Below are 20052 nucleotides of genomic sequence, written 5' to 3' on the forward strand. Positions count from 1 at the left end.
CTGGATATTTTTGTATTAATATCTGAGAATATATTATTGGGCCGATATGGCTGATATTGCATTGCCCCATCCCTAAAGCCTGCACTCTGCATCTCGCCAGTCTGCCAGTCTGGCCTGATGATTCTCACCATTGCTGCTTTCCCCTGGTCTTGCCTTTCATGGATGGAGAGAGGGCTGTGGTCTAAATGGGGCTGGAAGCCAGAAAATTCCCATGTACAATCCCAGCTCACTGCACAGCCTTGGGTAAATCATTCCAGCCAGAGGTTTCCAAAGTGCCTAATGATTTTGGGTGTCCAATTTGAGACCCCTTAGAGTCCTCATTTTTACAAGGTATGTGCTCAGCAATGACCGAAAATCAAGCCCCTGTATTTGTCTCAAGTCAGGGAGCGAAAAATTGAGGCATTTAAAAAAAAAAAAAAAAGGTCAGACTCAATCTGAAACTTTTTGCCTTCATATCTCTCTCCCTCAGTTTCCATATCTTTAAAACAAGGATGGGAATCCTGACCTACCTCACTGGGGTGTAGTGAGGATTAATTAGTTAGTTTGTAAGGCTCTTTGAAGATGTAAATTGCTGTGTAAGTACTGAGCATTATTAACCACAAGTAACCACTCCCCTACAAATTATGCTGAGAAGCCGCTGCTACTAATCTTTAATAATGAACCTTGTCTATCCAGGAGAGCAATCAGATTTAAGGCATTCTGCCTGTCGCAGCAAAATCTTGGAATGATCATTTTTCAGATTTTCTTTCAAGAAAAAACAAAAAGTGAAATAACAGGAAACAGCTGCTCCCTTTTGTATGAAAGCATCAATGACAAGACAATGCTGGCCTACAGCATTTGGATCCGGTTAATAAGGAGAGACAGCCTGACCCAGTGTCACTGCTGGCTCCCAGTCGAGGGGTCCCCCTTAAACTGAAGGGAGTTGTGTTCATGTAGAGGGGAGCACTCAGGACTTTACAGATGTTGATCACTGAGTATTTATTATTTGGATACTTTGTTAAAGGAAAAAACCCAGCCCAAAATTCAAACACCCTCAGCTGGTTGGTGAGAGCTTAAATGGCAGCCATATGTTAACATTAATTCCCAAGGGATAAAATCCCCATCATCACACTGCAAACAGGAAGCAACTCCTGCTAATGTTTGCCACAGATAAATGGCAGAGGTGGGTTTCATGTCTGATTCGAGATACATAGGCCCTAATTGAGCAAAGCATTTAGGTCTATTTTTCATTTTAAACACAGGCATGAAGTCAGTGGGATTTAAGCGTGTGTTTAAGTACTGTGCTGCATCAGAAATCAACATGCCACAAGGAGTGCTAGAGAGATGAGGCAGGTGAAGGGATACTTTTTATTAGACCAACTTCTGTTGGTGAGAAAGACCAACTTTGAAGCTTACACAGCGTGCTTGTTTTCTTAAAGAGAATTTACAGCACAATAGCACCATCTAGTGCATTTTGAAAGTGACGTTCCCTTTTCAATGTCAGAAACTTGCTTAGACAAAGTGGGCGAAGTAGTAGACGGCTACCTCGATAGAACGCGACCCGATATAACACGCAATCGGATATAACGCAGTAAAGCAGTGCTGGGGGGGGGGGGGAGGCGGGGCTGCGCACTCTGGTGGATCAAAGCAAGTTCAATATAACGCGGTTTCACCTATAACTCGGTAAGATTTTTTGGCTCCCGAGGACAGCCTTATATCAAGGTAGAGGTGTATCTTTTACCTAGACCAACATCTGTCTCTCTCACCAACAGAAGTTGGCCCAATGACAAATATTACTTCACTTCTCTCTAATATCCTGGGACTGACATGAGTACAACAACAGTAACATTCTTGGCATGACAAACTTTAGAACGGTTTTGAAATACATCATGAATTGGTGCGAAGGGCAGATCTCAAGGGTTGTATATAATAGTTGATGTTCTTATCAGACATCCGATCTTAGAAGGTACATTCCAGGGGGTACAGCGATTCACTGAATCAAAGGCTTTAGTTAGATCAATAAAAGCCATGTACAGTGGTCGGTTTTGCTCCCGATACTTTTCTTGCAGCTGCCGTGCTGTGAAGATCACACCTGCAGTTCCACAACATAGTCGGAAACCACTCTGTGACTCCGGTAAAATTTCTTCTGACAGGGGCAGAAGGCGGGTTGCAAGGATCCACGCCAGAACTTTGCCTGCAATGGTACCACGATAATTTCCACAGTCCACTTTATCCCCATTGGGAGGGTCTCCCAGCTCATCCCTAAATGGTTGTTGAGGGATTTGCTCAAGGACTTCATCTGCAACCACAGAATTACGGTTAAGGAGATCTTCAAAATCTCCCAAAACAGGTCCAGTTCTCTCAGCTGAAAGAAGGGTACCGTAACATGGGTGGACAACAGAAGCGTTATAAGGACTTGCTGAAGGACAACCTAAAAAAGTGTAGTATTGACAATGACACTTGGGAGACACTTGCCCAGGATCGCTTAAGATGGAGCAAAGTCCTACGTGATGGTTCTCTGCATTTTGAACTTGCTCCCCGACAAGCTGAAGAGGACAAGAGATGCAGAAGGAAGGAGAGATTGGCTCCCAGTCATGGTCAACAGCCTCCGGCTAAGCCTGAAAACATCTGCCCGCATTGGAATAGAACTTGTGGTTCAAAGATTGGCCTTATTAGCCACCTGAGGACCCATAACTCCCATGGAAGATGATCATACTCGGTAACGAGTGATCACCCATCATCATCAGCAGCAGCAGCATCATATAACTGTGTTATTGTCCCTTCCTGATCCGTTTCAGGCTGCTCCCTGCTGTGAGGATGATTTTGCCATCTTTGTTGTACAAAGTTTTCCTTCCTTACTTTTCAGTGGGCTTGTTGTTGTTTTTGGTTTTGTTTTGTTTTGTTTATTTGTAGTATCATAGCTCCAAGAAGCCTCAGTCACGGGCCTGGACCCCACTGTGCTAGGTGCTGCACAGAACAAAGAGATGGTCCCTGCCCCCAAAGAACTTACACTATTAAGTATAAGATCAGGAGAAAGAGATGGATGCAGACCCCTGGGGGTCAATGAGACAAGATTAATCAGCATGAAAGGCAGTGGTCTCAGCACACCAGCAATCTAGCCATTGTCAAGTTTTTTTGTGGGAATCATGGCAAGGTAGGGTTTTAAGGAGGGTAATGAGGATAATGAGAGAGCTTTGCAGATGTCTATGGGGAGTTCCTCCCAAGAATAAGGGGCAGCCTGGGCAGGGGCACCGGAACAGGGGGGATAAGGGATCATGGCCCTCCCACTTTTGAAAGTGGACAGGTCCGGCCCCTGCCCCTCCTCTTCCACCCCGAGGCCCCGCCCCCTGTCCAGGCCGGAAGCCAAAGCCAGGTCAGGAGTCGCAGACCCTCCACCTGCCCTGGGCAGGGGATCCGGGGGCCAGGGATGCGGGCTGGGGGCTGCTCTTGGGTGGAGGGGCCCAGGATCCCCGGCCTGGCTCCAGCTTGCATGGGGGCGGGGCCTCGTGGGAAGAAGAGGGGTGGGGCCATAGAGGAGGCGGGGCCTTAGGGCCTCCTCACTTTTAGGAAGAATCCATTGCTCCTGAGCCGGGGAGAAAGCGTGAAGGTCCTTGTTTGAAAATTTAAGCAAGTGAGCGAACAGTGAAGGCTTGTGTCACAGGCTGATTGGTGGGGGGAGCCGACAGCTTGATAGTGAATCAGAGATGTTGCCTGGGCAGCGTCAGCGTGCGTTCATGGGTTCAATTGTGCTCAGAGAAATCATCAAACCAAGGGTGCCAAACCTGAGTGGTGCTGCGTCCCCATGCGTCAGGCCACCACGCCTGGAGGGGGAGCTGGGCCCAGCCCTGTGGGACAGGAGCCACCGCTGTAGTACAGGCTTGCTCTCCAGCTTCCCCTGCCCCACCCCGCCCCTCGGGGCCTCCCCGCCACACTGGGCCAGGATTAGGGTTGTAATGCTGAGGCAGAAGGTGCTGCTGTGGATGGTCGGTGCCCCTCTTGTCTACGCTGCAAAGTCATATCCGAGAAGAGCTTAGTATAGCGCACCCACCGAATCCAAAGGCTACATCTGCCCCTGGATGATAGGTAGAGCAGAGGCAGACAGTGAATGGCCTTGAAGGAGAAGACAAATAGCTTATACTTGAGGCGATGGAGTAGAAGGAACCAGTGAAGGGATGCAAAGGGAAGGGTACCGTGGTCAAAGCGAAGGGCGAAGAGAAGGATCAATACAGCAGCATTCTGAATGGATCTGAGCGGGGCAAGACTGCATTTGTCAAGGCCAGAGAAAAGGATGGTGCAGTAACTGAGACGCGAGATGAGAACCTGGGTGAGAATTCTAGCTGTGTGGGTGGATAGGACAGGCTGTAGCTTAGAGATGTTGCGCAGAAAGACTCTGCAAGCTTTAGAAATAGCTTGGATGGGAGGCTCTAGAAGACGGCCAAGTCGGAGATGACGCCTAAGTCATGGGCCCGAGTGACAGATGGTGGTGGTGTCCACAGGGACTGAGAAAGGAGGTTGCAGGGGAGGGCTTTGGGTGGGAGATTAACCGCTCTGCTTCAGACAGATTGAGTTTGAGCTGGTGGCTAGACCTCCACGGGGAGGTGTCAGAGACACAGGCTGAGATTTTAGTTTGCACAGAAGGTGACAAGGCTGGACTGGAGTTGTGCCATGTGGGTTTTTTTTTTTTTTCATTTTCCTCTCAGCAGCCCAGAGACCCAGTTTTTGGAGTTTCTAGCAAGTGACTGTTGCAAGGAGAACATAATTCTGATGGGTTAAAATAGGCAGCCGTAACTGCAGTGAACAAGATAATGTGTGACGGCAGTGTAAAAAATAAATAAATCTGAAAGCACTTTGTGATACAAGGAACTCAGTGATCTCTCTGTCACACGGAGCAACAACCCCCAAACCACAAGACCAGGGTCTGGGTCACCAGATCCTTGCCATGTTCTCACGTAGCACGGTTAGTCGTTGGCTTTTCCACAGGAAAAGGTTGTGTTGTTTCTGTTCGTCGACAAGCTAGTTGACTTGTATAGGGAAAAGAAACCCCTATGCATCATTCTTTCCCCTAATCTGTGTTTATCTGTCTGTCCCTTCGGTTTATGAGCTCCTCAAGGCTCGGACTGGGCTGTCCCTTCCTGAATAGCTGGAAAGGCGCTAGCTCATGGTAAGTGCTGTCAGGAACAAACAGACCTACAGTTTCAAAAGTGATCAGTGATTTTGGGTGCCTCCATTTTGAGGGGCCCAACTTGAGACACCTTCAAGGGCACCCGCCCTCTGAAAATCAGGCCTCTTTAAAGTGGCTCAAATTGGGCTCCCATAAACTGAAGCCCCCAGCAGCACTCTGAAAACGACTAGGCCTTAAACAAGCATCAGGTTGAACTGTTCTCAGTCACCAATGTGTGGCAATTTCCAAGTGAGTCCTGCATATGTTATTACTCCCTGGGCCTCATTTCTTATCACACCTCCTGCCCCATTATGATGATTACAATAGAGCCCAGGGACAAAATGAGAAGAAGGGAGACTATGCCAGGCTTTGTACAAAGAGAGCAATAGACATTCCCTGCCCCAGAGAGCTTCCAGTCTAACGAGGCAAGACGGACGAAGGGTTGGGGAAGGAGACAGAACACAGCTTGTCCGCGCCACTTCTTTGTTGGCGGGGGTTGGTTAGTTGAATCTTTGGGTGGATTTTGAGAGGAGGGAAACTAGATAAATGGACATTCAAAGGCAATCTGTACGCAATCTGGGGGAAGGACTGTCTTTATCTGTGTCTTGTACAGCATCAAGTGCATGCCTTAACAACAGTATTACAAATCAAGAGGATAGCAATTTACTATGTAGCGCAATACCTTGGCAGGGAGCAGATAAGACATCGTCCTGGTCCCGAAGGGAAGTTTGCAATGTGAGTACGATCGAGATGAAAAATACACAATCAAAAACCTACAGTGAGTGTGTGAGAGAGGGAGGGGAAGGGGGGCGGCAGGAGGGACCAGCACAGCCAGCAGTGGGCAAGTCAGGGTAATTGCTGGTTTAGAAGGCACCCTGGAATAAATGGAGCAATGTGAAATGAATACCTTTGGTAGATTAGCTTCAGGTGAGTCTTAAGGAGGAATTTGGCAGTCCGATAAAGGAGCAGTGTTGTTGGGCACTGGAAGTAGTCTGGGCCAAGCCTCCTTGGCTGTATGGGAGGTCCCTGTGCAAATCCTTCCATGTGTTGGGGAGGAGGTATGAGAGATATTAAATGGTCAGGGACTCGACTCCATGCTCTGGGTGTCCCTACACCTCTGACTGCCGGAAGCTGGGACTGGATGACAGGGGATGGATCACTCAATAATTGCCCTGTTCTGTACATTCCCTCTGAAGCATCTGGCACCAGCCACTTTGGGAAGGCAGGCTACTGGGCTAGCTGGACCATTGGTCTGACCCAGTCTGGCCGTTCTTATGTTCTTATCCTAGGGGCTCCAACGAGGATGCAGAGAACCCGTCTGAGGATAAAGAAAACGCATCCGCTTCTATCATTTCCATCTATTGGGACATCAGCTCCAGGGCGTTACCTCTGAGCCTGTTTACTCCTGATGAGCCCTCCCTGAGCCAGAGGGGGAGGTAAGTTCTCAGAGGCAATCACCTGCAGGTCAAGCGATAGGCCACATGCCATTCAAGTCGGGTTCAGCCCGACCACAGGCGAGGACCCACCCGGGTGATCTCAAAGCAGGTATATAAGGGAAGCAGGCTGCTCAGCATCACTACCTGGCTGGGAGCTTTCCCCTTGCCACTAGTTTCAACAGATTGCTCTTGGTCCTACTCCAGTTGCCACGGCTCCTGCCCTCCACCCCCGCTATAGCCTACGCCTGTTCCAGGCTAACCAGCCCCTGCTCCAGCCTGCATCTGCTCTAGCCTTAGGCATCTACCCGGCAACTCCAGCCTCTGCTCTGCCAATAATACCAGCCTTCAATGCCAGCTTGTTAAATGATCAAACAAGCACCTCTGTGCTTCCTCCCAGGCTGTCCCCTGTCCATAGGAGCTCCCCATAAACACCCACAAGGCAACCCCATTGTTCTCCTTCACAGCCCTGCTTAAAAGGCCATGTTGCCTACAAAAAACTCGACCCCAGCAAGTCAGCTGGTGTGCTGAGACCACCGCCCCTCCCGCTGACTGTCGCAGTCCCAGTCTTTCCTTCGGCTCTCCCAGCTGTCTCTTGTCTGATAGGTAGACTCTAAGCTCTTCAGGGCAGGGAACGTGTGTGTGTGTGTGTGTGTGTGTGTGTGTGTGTGTGTGTGTGTGTGTGTGTGTGTAAACTCTACAATGTGCCTGATCTTTACTGTCTAAAGTATTACAACTGGGTGAAATTCTGTTCTCACTTCCACTCCTCCTGGGCCTGTCCTGTGCCATATGGGAAAGGCAGAAATAGGGCTGGAGAGGGGGCATCACTCATTTACTTGCATGACCCCTTCTCTGAAGATCTCTCTCCAGCCCCCGGGACATTCCCCCTGTTCACATTTTGCCTTAAAACTCCTCCTCTTTATTCTGGTTCTCTTGAAACAATAGTAAAACGCCCTGGTGACCCAGGGGGACTAGGCTCCACTGCCCTGTGCCTGAAGGATGCTGCATAGAGCTGTGCTGAATAGACGGGGTTGGCAGGTAGCTCCAGAACGATTAGAGCAATGCAGGCAGCAGGGATGAATTCTTTATGACTTCCCATTCTGCAGGCACGGGTGGCTTTACTGATAAAGAGGCAGGAATAATCCATACTCCTCTCAGAGACGCAGCCTATTGATTTTTAAATTTCTTCTATTAATGTTTAATGCTCTTCATTGTCTGGCCCTCCTTATCTCACCGGGTGGTTTGCCTATTGCATTCCCAGCTTTGCCTGCGCAACGTCCTGCTACCTGCCGGGCCAGCTCCTGTTACAGCTCTTGGGGAAGGAAGGGCTATGTTCTTCTACTGCCACTTCCCACAGAGAGCAGGCCCGGAAGGGAGCTGTGTTGCTTAATGGGCCAGACTGTCCTTGTTCCTAGTGTTATCCCCTGGGGAGTGTGTATTACAGGTCTCCCACTGTGCCTGGTCTGCAGAGGGTGAGTCAGTTACAGCTCTACTTCGCAAGCCTGCCTCTTTAGCTCAAGTTGGAGCAGTTTGGGCCTTGAGCACTAGAGATCCCCAGTTCACTCCCTGGTGTGTTGACCAAGATGGCCAAGTCCTGCTGCTCCTGTGCCATGCTGGGGCTTTAATTCTGTACTGACAAGAACACCCATTCTAGATATTCCATGAAGGTCTCCCATCCAACCACCTCCCTGAGCTTGTGAGATCAGGTGGCGTCACAGCATAAGACAGTATGGCTACACATTGATCACCAAGCAGTCATCTTGCCTGCCCCTCACCAGTATATTCCCATGTGGTTTGTCTTGTCCAATTCCAAATGTTCCCACCACTTCCTTTGGGAGACCATTCCGGAGTCGAATCAACCTTACGGTTAACAAATTTATTTGAGCATAAGCTTTCTTGGGCTACAGCCCACTTCATCGGATGCATCCGAAGAAGTGGGCTCTAGTCCACGAAAGCTTATGCTCAAATAAATTTATTAGTCTCTAAGGTGCCAGAAGTACTCCTGTTCTTTTTGCGGATACAGACTAACACGGCTGCTACTCTGAAACTTTATGGTTGAATCTCATCTGTCTGTTTAACTAGGCGATGATAACTCATCCATCACTGTCTAAACACCACTTAGGGTGCCTTGGCACCACTGCTGTTGTAAAATAAGAAACGAATGCTTAACTAGCAACGGAAATTAATTAATTGAGACTGGGGTGAGCAGGTTCAGTTAAATGAAGAACCCACACCCAGCATCATCTAGATCTCAAACTGAACTTGGACTGACCCCTTTTGGGCTGTGAGTATGTGTTATGGTAGCACGGAGAGGCTCCAAATGAGATTAGTGTTTCATTGCGCTAGGCGCTGTACAAACACGTATTAGGCTCTTCGCACCCAGAACTGTCTTTCAACCCATCTTAATGTAAGGAACAGACTTGGCCAGTCACAAGAAAGGAAATCAATATGTCCTCCATCACAGAAATGAAGCTGTTGAGTGTCATGCTGCCTGGTATGGGATCCACCTAAGAGCACCACTCTCAGGTCAGCCTGCCAGAATACAGGGCACATACCCCAGGCTGACGGTGTATTCTATAATAAGACTTCACCAAGCCAGTAACAAATGTGTGCTTCCAAAATATTGTACTAGTTATTATGGAGCCACAGACAGTCCCTTTCTGGTTCACTAGTCCCTCATGCACCACCCAGGCAAGCCAGACTTCTGTGATAAATGATTATTAAAACCAGAAATCACATATATTAGGTTCTTCCAGTTCCAAAGAACCAGACACCCAGCCCAGGTCAATATATACTTCAGGATCTTACCAAATACCACGCTGCAGCCAGTCTTCAGTAAATTACTAAAGATGTATTAATAAAAAAAGAAGAAAAGGAGAGAGTTATAAATGGTTAAAGTGAATCATATATGTTGCAATTGATTTCAGAGATTTTGTACAGCATGATAATAGCAGTGATGTTAAACCTGCCAGTTTGTAATAAGTCTCTCTGGATCACCCAAAAGATCGGAGGTCCAGTCCATTGTTCAAAGCTTAAAAACCATAGTCCGAAGATGTGGAACAGAAAAGAAGCCAAGGGATGATCTCATAGTCTCCATTTATATCCTCAGCCCATGTGCATGGAATATTACTGTCTCACACAAGGAGTCAGGGATCACTTGTTCTACGTGCCCTGATGAGTCACTGGGCCTCCATTGTCCATATACTCTCTGAGGCGTCCTCGGGAGGGGCCCATTGGAAGAGTTGATTCTCCGTAACAGCCCATCAACCATGGCTGGCTGGTCTTGGGGTAAATCTGTCTTGTGGGTATTACCCAGGAACACAACATGTTTGAGGTACAAACAAACTGCAAAGATTCATAACTTCATATACAATGATAAACCACGCTTCTGAACAAGATAACATTGCTCAACCGGTTACAACTTCTCCAGCGAGACCTTGCAAGAGATCCTTTGTATAAGATTTATCACAGTTGTGCAACGGTGGTGATACATCAGTGGTTGCAACAGTGTTGATACCTCAGTGGTGATACCTTCGTGGAAACATGGTCATCTTTCTTTTTATACAGCATCACACTGAGATGGTCAAATTGTTGGATGCTTTGTGACAGGAAACAAAAAGAGGTTGGTAGGAGCCTAATGCAGGTTGCCCCAACTGAAGACAAGTTGAGGGGGACTAGGCTACTTTGGTATGGGCATATCCAGCATAGACCGGACACCTGTAACAGTAGGATGGCTCTTGCAATGATTGTAGATGGAAGACGACCTGGGGGAGACCAAAGACTCGGTACATGGACTGGATATCGATGGACCTCGGAGAGACCAATCTGCATGACAGCCCCTCACATGATCATGAGTTTTGGAAGAAGGCTGTAGAAGTTGCTGACCCCAAATAGGGAAGTGGCAAGGAAGATGAGGACAATGCTGAGAACTGTTTACTATGATTTAAATAGACAAGGGAGGGGAAAGAGGTGAAATGACTTTTCCAAGGTTACTGGTAGAGGAGAGAGTCCCCTCACTATCACATCAGCACCTTAGCCACAGGGCCATGATACCGTTCATAATAATTAATAATAATAGTTGGCTGCTAGACCAACGATGTCCTGCCTGCGCTGCTAATAATACTAATACCTAGTTCTTATGTAGTGCTTTTTATCAGTGAATCTGAAAGTGCTTAGTGAAAGAGCATTGCAAGAAACATGCTTGGAACAACTTCACCCTGCAAAACCGGTACAACACCTTGCATCCAAATATACCAGCCATGCAAAGAGTTTTGCAAGCATTGTTCAGACCAGCTGGTTGCAACTCTGGGGTCAAGGTCTTTAGTTCAGGCCTGGGTGAACGGATGCAGTTTCCGATAGCCTACTGACACTGGGAATAGGCAGCTGCAAGTCTGCACTGCTTCACCGTTCGATATAACCCAAAAGCCTGTTTTCCCAGCCACACTGCTGATCACTCTGGGGGTAGTCCATAACCCATTTCATGCAATTGCTTCCTGCCTTGGAGCAGACTGAGACCAGCTGAATGATCAGCAGCAGAGACATTCCTAACAAGAAAGCGTTTGGGTTGAAGAGGGAACAGAGGTGAGTGACTGTGTAAGAAGAGAGTTAAAAGCAATGCAACAAGCAATCAAACAGCAGTTGTGAGGCTGCAGCAAGCAGAGCAGGGACGCCTGAAGTCTGGCAGAACCAGGTGAGCGATTCAGTGATGACAGAAATGTTGGGTGCTATTAGAGCTCGGGATTGTTTCAGAGGCTTTGAGTCTGCTCCTGCTTCCATTGAAATTATTGGCCCAACTCCCACTGCGTTCAACTGGAGCGGGGTTGGCCTCGATGTTGTTTCGCCCCCAGGGGAGAGGATGAAAGAACACACACATGGCAGATGTGCAGTCACGTTGCTTAGCACACCACTGGAAAGCGCTCAGCTACTATGAGAAGTGCAGTCTGAGCCCCGAAACAGAATAAAATAGCGGGGCAAGTTTGTAGAGTTCTTCAAGTGGATCTGCATGTTCCCAGTAATGGATACTGCACCACCTGGTGGTGCTTTACGGTAGAACCTTCTCCAAGCAGATGGAAGTGAACCACTCCTTTGGATCTGGGTTTTCTCCATTAAAAGTGACTTCTTAGACTCATAGTTATTGTTTATAATTAGGGCTGTCAAGCAAATTAAAACATTTATCGCAATTAATTGCATTGTTAAACAATAATAGAATACCATTTATTTAAATATTTTTGGATGTTTTCTACATTTTCAAATATATTGATTTCAAGTAGAACACAGAATACAAAGTGTAGAGTGCTCATTTTATATTTATTTTTTATTACAACCTAATACAAGTACGGTAGTGCAATCTCTTTATAATGAAAGTTGAACTTACAAATGTCGAATTATGTACAAAAAATAACTGCATTCAAAAATAAAACAATGTAAAACTTTAGAACCTATATGTCCACTCAGTCCTACTACAGCCAATTGCTCAGACAAACAAGTTTGTTTACATTTGCAGGAGATAATGCTGCCCACGTCTTGTTTACAATGTCACCTGAAAGTGAGAACAGGCATTCTCATGGCATTGTTGTAGATGGCATTGCAAGATATTTACATGCCAGATGCGCTAAAGATTCATATGTCCCTTCATGCTTCAACCACCATTCCAGAAGATGTGTCCATGCTGACGACGGGTTCTGCTCGATAACTATCCAAAGCAGAGCAGACCGATGCATGTTCATTTTCATCATCTGAATCAGATGCCACCAGCAGAAGGTTATAATAATAATGGAGATATCCTATCTCCTAGAACTGGAAGGGACCTTGAAAGGTCATCAAGTCCAGCCCCCTGCCTTCACTAGAAGGACCAAGTACTGATTTTGCCCCAGATCCCTAAGTGGCCCCCTCAAGGATTGAACTCTTAATCCTGGGTTTAGCAGGCCAATGCTCAAACCACTGAGCTATCCCTCCCCCCCCCAAAGGTTGATTTTCTTTTTTGATGGTTTGGGTTCTATAATTTCCACATCAGAGTGTTGCTCTTTTAAGACATCTGAAAACATTCTCCACACCTCGTCCCTCTCAGATTTTGGGTGGTACTTCAGATACTTAAACCTTGGGTTGAGTGCTATATCTATGCTTAGAAATCTCACATTGGTACCTTCTTTGCTTTTTGTCAAATCTGCTGTGAAAGTGTTCTTAAAATGAACATGTGCTGGGTCATCATCCGAGACTCCTATAACATGAAATACATGGCAGAATGTGGGTAAAACAGAACAGGAGACATACAATTCTTCCCCATGGAGTTCAGTCACAAATTTAATTAACACATTATTTTTTTACGAGAATCATCAGCATGGAAGCATGTCCCCTGGAATGGTGGCCGAAGAATGAAGGGGCATATGAATGTTTAGCATATCTGGCACGTAAATACCTTGCAACACTGGCTAGAAAACAGGTGAACGCCTGTTCTCATTGTAAATAAGAAGCAGTCAGCAATATCTCCCATCAATGTAAACAAATTTGTTTGTCTTAGTGATTGGCTGAACAAGAAGTAGGACTGAGTGGACTTGTAGGCTCTAAAGTTTTACATTGTTTTGGTTTTGAGTGCAGTTATGTAACCAGAAAAAAATCTACATTTGTAAGTTACACTTTCATGATAAAGAGATTGCACTACAGTACTTGTATGAGGTGAATTGAAAAATACTATTTCTTTTATCATTTTTACAGTGCAAATATTTGTAATAAAAAATAAGATAAAGTGAGTACTGTACACTTTGTATTCTGTGTTATAACAGAAATCAATATATTTGAAAATGTAGAAAAACATCCAAAAATATTTAATAAATTTCAATTGGTATCCTATTGTTTAAGAATGTGCTTAATCGCGATTAAATTTTTTTATCACAGTTAAATTTTTTGAGTTAATCACGTGAGTTAACTGCGATTAATCAACAGCCCTATATAATTATACTTGTTATTAGTATAATTCATATAAGATAGTGTTATAGTACAGATAATCTACATAGTTATTAAGGTTGGGTCCATTGTTGTATGGTGGAACCGCAGAAGAAAAAGAAGCCGGGCCTTAAGTTGTGCGCTTTGTGTCGCGCAGTTTTCCTGGTGTTGGACAGGCACGTGACATGTCTTAATCGGGTTGCCAGGTGTCCGGTTTTTGACCAGAACACCCAGTTGAAAAGGGATCCTAGCAGCTCCGGTCAGCACCGTTAAAAGTCCAGTTGGTACTGGACTGGCTGACTCTCTACTTGGCTCCATGCGGCTTCTGGCAAGCAGCCAGCATGTCCCTCTGGCTCCTAGGTGTAGGGAGTAGCTACGGAGGCTCTGCACACTGCCCCTTCCCCAAGTGCCGGCTCCGCAGCTCCCATTGGCTGGAGCCCCCTCCTACAAGCCCCTCATCCCTGCCCCCAGCCCGGTGAAAATGAATGAATGAGTGAGGGTGGGGGAGAGCAAGCCACGAAGGGAGGGGAGAGGGAGTGATCAGGGACGGGGCCTCGGGGTAGGAGCAAGGGTGTTCAGTTTTCTGCAGTTAGAACATTGGCAACCCTCTGTCTTAAGTGTCTGAGTGAAGGACTCTTGTCCTTGGGTTGCTTCTTTGCTGCACTTTCACAGCCTGAGTTCATAAAGGTAGGTGGACCAGACTTCAGGTACTGTTGTTTTAAGGAACTTCTTGCTGCTAAACCCTCCAGTGGCCTCTTGGTTTAGTTGGGGATTGGTCCTGCTTTGAGCAGGGGGTTGGACTAGATGACCTCCTGAGGTCCCTTCCAACCCTGATCTTCTATGATTCTTTGACTAAGAAGAGCTTGAAGTCATCCGGATCATTATTGGAGCCAGATTCTGATCCTTTGACAAAAGTTATCAAGGCCCCCGAGGCACCAGGGATAGAGAAACACCCTTGAGCTGTCAGGTGCATCAGTGCCAAAGAAGAATCTGCAGAAGACAGCCACTCTGAGCTGTGTCAGATCGTGCTCATCAGACTTATCAGGTCCATCCAATACAGACGGGCATTGGTGGAACTTGGCCTTCCCAATCTCTGTTCCTACATTTGTATGAAATACATAGTCTGTGGGGAAGAAGGAATCTGTTCACTGGTCCCATTAATGTGAATGGGGGGAAGGAATGTATGCTATGTGACCATGGAAGAATTTGATGGTCTATCTCCTGTAAATTAAGGGAGTAGCTAGTGCCCCTTCCCAGTGTTGTACAAATTAGGAGCACAAAATGGTCTCTTGGCAGTAAAAGTCTTGATGAAGAAAGTGAACTGCTTCATCCCTATGGCCAACCCAGAGTTTGCTATGACTGCTATGGGGTTGTGCAAGTTGATCCAAGTTTATTTTACACAGCTCTCAAGCAGGGAAAGCAGAATCGTGCATGAGCAGAGACTGGATTGTGCTGCCTGCAATCTCTCTGAATGCTAGAGGTGCCCTCAAGAGAAAGGCAGTTTGTGCAAATGGCATGGAGCTCTCCTGCTCCAGATACGTCTGTGACAGGGAGAAATGGGGACAGCGGGCATTGGGCACAGTGCGAGGCCCTGCTGAAGCTCTCGTGTAAAAATGTAGCACACAGAAAAGATGCAAAGAGACAGAACCCATCTGGGAAATGGAAATCACTTTCACTACCTGCCCTGATCTCCTGTGCAGTGTGTATCTCCAGCAAGCAACCCCCTCTCTCTGATGAATAATTCCCTCTGCATCAGGAATCGCTGGGTGCGGTTCTCTGGCCTCTGCTCGGCAGGAAGTCAGATTTAGAGCATCATAACAGTCCCTTCTTGCCTTGATCTATGAGACTATTCTTGAGGTTTCCAGGACCATTTTGTTCAACCTTGACTAAAACCACCTCCTCTGCAACCATTTTTATCTGGTCCTGGGCTGTTTGCTTAATAATAGTTACTGATGCAAATAATACACGGCCCTTCGCCAACATTAGCCGTGTCTCACAACACCCTTGTCAAGGGAATGAGTAATGCTAGCTCTGTTGAACGGATGGGGAGTCTGAGACCCACCGAAGGGTTAAGTGCATCAGATTCACGGAGCCCAAAGCCATTCTCACCCCCTCATACACGCACACACTCAAAGTACGCAATGCAGTATATGTTTGCCAGCACCTAGCTCTATTTCAGGGCTGGGGGGGGGGTGCAGTATTAGAGGGAACCAGCCCTAAATAAGAAATTCACTAGATGTTTAACCCGTTTTCACGGAGTACGGCAGGATCGATTAACGATTAAAACACTTGTTGAGTGATTTGCTGGCCATTAGGGTGGAGAAGAACAGCAGAAGCTCAGACTTGGGGATGAGAGGCCACGTTTCTCACCCCTGGCAGGGAGAGCAAGTGGGTTGGGCTCAGCATGATGTTCTGATGATGGCTCTTCTCTGCGTTTGTGTGAAACTCTCATGAGGGATACAGCTGAGGATGCTTGAGGTCACATGGGCTTGGGGCATAGGTACTGGTATTTGGACAGAACATAGTTTGCCACTAGCAGATTAACCCTCCTCTCTTCAGGCTTTACGCCTGCCTTTAAGGAAATTTCCATGGCGGCAGGTGACCTCAGAACTGCAGAGTTTCTTGCCTCTTTCTCTGAAGCATCAGGGACAGGATACTGGACTTAAGCAGACCTGGGTCTGATCCAGTCTGGCAATTCCTATCTTCCTAAAATATTCTAGTGCAAAATGCTAGGCAAGTACCTGACCCTTCAAAATGTTCTGGTGGGGAAGAGAGGTTCAATCTCTGACCTTTCATTTGTATTTATAGCAGCACCTAGAAGCCCTAATTGAGATTAGGGCCATACTGTGCTAGGCACTTTACATACATCATCAGAAACCATCCCTGCCCCCAGAAGCTTACAGTCTAGAGAGACAAGACAATGGGTGGCAGGAGAGAGGATGCGACCTGCCCAAGGTCACCACCAGAGTTGAGCCTAGAACTCAAGTCTCCTGGCTCCCAGCTTGACACCCTATCTATAGGGCCATCGGCTGCTTGCAAGGCTGCTGAGAGTCCTAGTAATAGAAACAGATCAGCTCTAGCTCAACCAGAAGTTATGAGTTTGATGCAGAAATTACTGGGTGAAGTTTTTTGGCCTCTTTTATGCAGGAGATCAGACAAGCAGATCATAATGTTCCCTTATGGCCTTAAAAATCTACCAACGTCAGCCTGGCCAGCAAACAGGCCATCAGTCGGTGAGGCTGGTGGTGACATACTTTGGTATGAAACCCAGCTGCTAGGGGTCCAAGAAATTAGAGGAAGTCCAGTGCTGCTGACTTGGCCCACACCCACCTTCACACTAAGGAAAGGAGTTACGAGATCCCATCCAGCAAACGCTTCATCACACGAATAACTTTACTCACCTATGTATGCGTTTGCAGCATCCGACCCACCATCTGCCACAAGCCTACTGAAACACGGTTGGTTTTTTTGTGAAACAGACAGGGCTTTGCTTTACATGGCATCTGGCCCAGCTCTTTCTGAAGTCAATGGTAAGTCTTTCCCATGGTGCTCAGCTTCACTTCGCTAAGCTATAAAAAGTCATGTATACAAAATATGATGCCTCCATTGTCATTGTACAGGGGCTTGTTTGTGTTAATCAATCTGCTGATTACTTCTAAATGGGAAGTTGGACATCTGACAAACTTTCTTGCTGGGTCAATGATACCAAATGACTAAAGATAATACCCTCGAATGAATAATGAACGTGATGAATTATGGATTTCATTCCCCCCATCAGTTCATTATTCACAGTGGCTCTTGCAAGTATCCTTTGTATTTCTGTAAGTTAAAGCTTCTCTAATTGTGTTTATAATGATAACAAATGACTTTGGAAGCTGTAGGTAAGTCCGGTGCGTCTTCAAAATGCACTGATGTCTTAAATTAAATTGGTATAATGAGCCTTTTTGAATGCTGCCATGTTTGGCATGCATTCCTGGGAATATTTAAATATCCCCATCTGTTACCATGTGAAGTAAGGACTTGATTCACTGAGGTTTTAATACAGCATTGAGACACAATGGGGTGATCCGTTAATACACGTCTTGAGAGTATTGTGCAGTCCTGAGAATTTAACCAGCTGAGACATACCTAAGGCATATCTGAAAACTTTCCTTTGAGTAACCTTGGAGCTACTCTGATAACCAATGCCTGTTACCACATGTAGTGAGGGCTTTAGACTGTACCTTTCTTAGAGCAGTGACAGTATCTTGCACACCTCTGGCACCATAATGTTAAAGAGCAAAGCTGTAATAGTGGTTGTTAGGTGTCAATCTAAAAGGTGGGCTGTTTTCGTTTGTTCTATGGGACAAGTCTCTGGGGGGAAAAATAAGGAGGAAATATCAAGAAAGGGCAAACTTGTTGTAAGCACTCTTTCTCTGCTGTTCTGAATACATTTCTTTTAAAATAACTTTTCTCTGTCTTTTTACTTTTAGATTCTTCGTAGAATTATAGGGACCTCGAGAGGTCATCTAGTCCAGTCTCCTGCAGAGAGGCAGGACTAAGTGTTATCTAGAGCATCCCTGACAGATGTTTGTCTAATCTGTCCTTAAAAGCCTCCAATGACCGAGATTCTACAACTTCCCTAGGTAATTTGTTCCAGTGCTTAACTACCCTGACAGTTAGGAATTTTTTCCTAATGTCTAACTTAAATCTCCCTTGTTGCCATTTAAGCCCATTGCTTCTTGTCCTGTCCTCAGTGGATAAAAAGAACAATTTATCACCCTTCTCTTTATAAAGTCTTTTATGTACAGGAAGACCGTTATCATGTCCCCTGCCCCCCCTCAGCCCTCTCTTCTCCAGACTAAACAAATACCAGTTTTTTTCCATCTTTCCTAATAGATTATGTTTTCTAGACTTTTAATCATTTTTGTTGCTCTCCTTTGGACTTTCTCCAATTTGTCCACCTCTTTCCCAAAATCTGGTGAGGCCTTGTTAGTGCTGAGGAGAGTGGAAGAATTACTTCTTGTGTCTTACTTACAACACTCCTGATAATACATCCCCGAATGACGTTTGCTTTTTTTTTTTTTTTTTACAACAGTGTTACATTGTTGATTCCTGTTTAGTTTGTGATCCACTAACCCCAGATCCATTTCTGCAATACTCCTTCCTCGGAGTGTTGCAGAAAAGTGCTTTATAAACATTTAATCAGGAGTCTTTAGTCAAACATCTAGTACTTCATAAACATTTAGTCATGAATCTTCCCAACACCTCTGCGAGAGAAAAGCATAGTAAGGTATCTAGAATTCTCATCTTACAGATGAGGAAACTGAGGCACAGAGAGTTTGTGTCTAGCCCAAGGTCACCCAGTGACTCAGTCACAAAGCCCGGTTTAGAAATTGAGTTCCTGACTCACATTGTCAATGCTCAGTCCACTAGATCATCCTGCTTTTGACAGTAGACTTATCAAAGAGGAAGTGTAACGGATGGGGCAGACCTATGCAGGAGGAGAGGAACAGAAGCAAGAGGAATGTTCAAATCAATTCGTAACATATTGTGCGTTTAAATTAAGTCTGTCCTGCACTCTCGCCAAAAGCTGGGGTGAGAGAATATAGATACCAGAGACCTCACTGCAACACTCAGCAGAGGTGTATTTACAAATCCCAGCACGGCGATCAATTAACAATTGGAGTGCCTGGAAGCAAGCTTGCCTCTCAATCCATCCAGTTCTTGCCCATGGAAATTAAAACAGCCTTCAATAAAGTTCTCAGGGTACCGTGAGTTTTAATAACACAGGCCTAGACCCTGTTCTTGGCTACACCAATGACAATCCAGAGTAGCTCCATTGAAGGTAGGAGTCAAGGGTCCCAGTTCCCATGTTAGAACAAGCATCTCAGCTTCAGGGGCCTAGCTCATCAGTTCTCCAATATGGCAGTGATGGGAGCCATATAAGTAACCAGGAAATGGATGGGCTCCTCGTGGCAATCCAGAGGGTTCTGTCTTGCTGTACTGGTGTCCTGCCTTCCTGGGAACACTTATATTGATGTTCCCAAAATATCTCACTCCAGAGGGGTCTCCATGGCTGTCAAACTCCAATTGGGTCCCATTCCGGGGGAGGCACAAACAGACATTCCGGGTTGTCTCCCTGGCTTCCTCTTAACGCTCTGGCCCGTTTGAACTGCTCTGATGGGATGACAGCCTTGGCTACTGGTTGGATTTATTTATTTATTGTAATTTAGTTTGTGTGTCCTGTAATATGGTTCAGGGAAAAGCAATTATTTTGTACACTTACAGAGTAATCTGTTTAACACAGCAGCAATACATCAAGCCGTCCTGTTGACTGCAAGTAGCTATGGCAACTGTAGAGGCAAAGTGAGATGGATGACTCTGTAGTGTTAATTACATCATAGAAGGCCCTTCTACATCAATAGCTCTAATCATCACATACAGACCCCAGCACGGAGAGCATTCTTACACACTGACGTAGCTACGCCTGGAGGGGGAAAAGACAGCAAGATGGAAATCTAGGAACCATAATAACCCCATTGATTCATGCCCTGGCAT

This window comes from Chrysemys picta, chromosome 3 (genome assembly GCF_011386835.1).
Source record: "Chrysemys picta bellii isolate R12L10 chromosome 3, ASM1138683v2, whole genome shotgun sequence".
NCBI lineage: Eukaryota > Metazoa > Chordata > Testudines > Emydidae > Chrysemys > Chrysemys picta.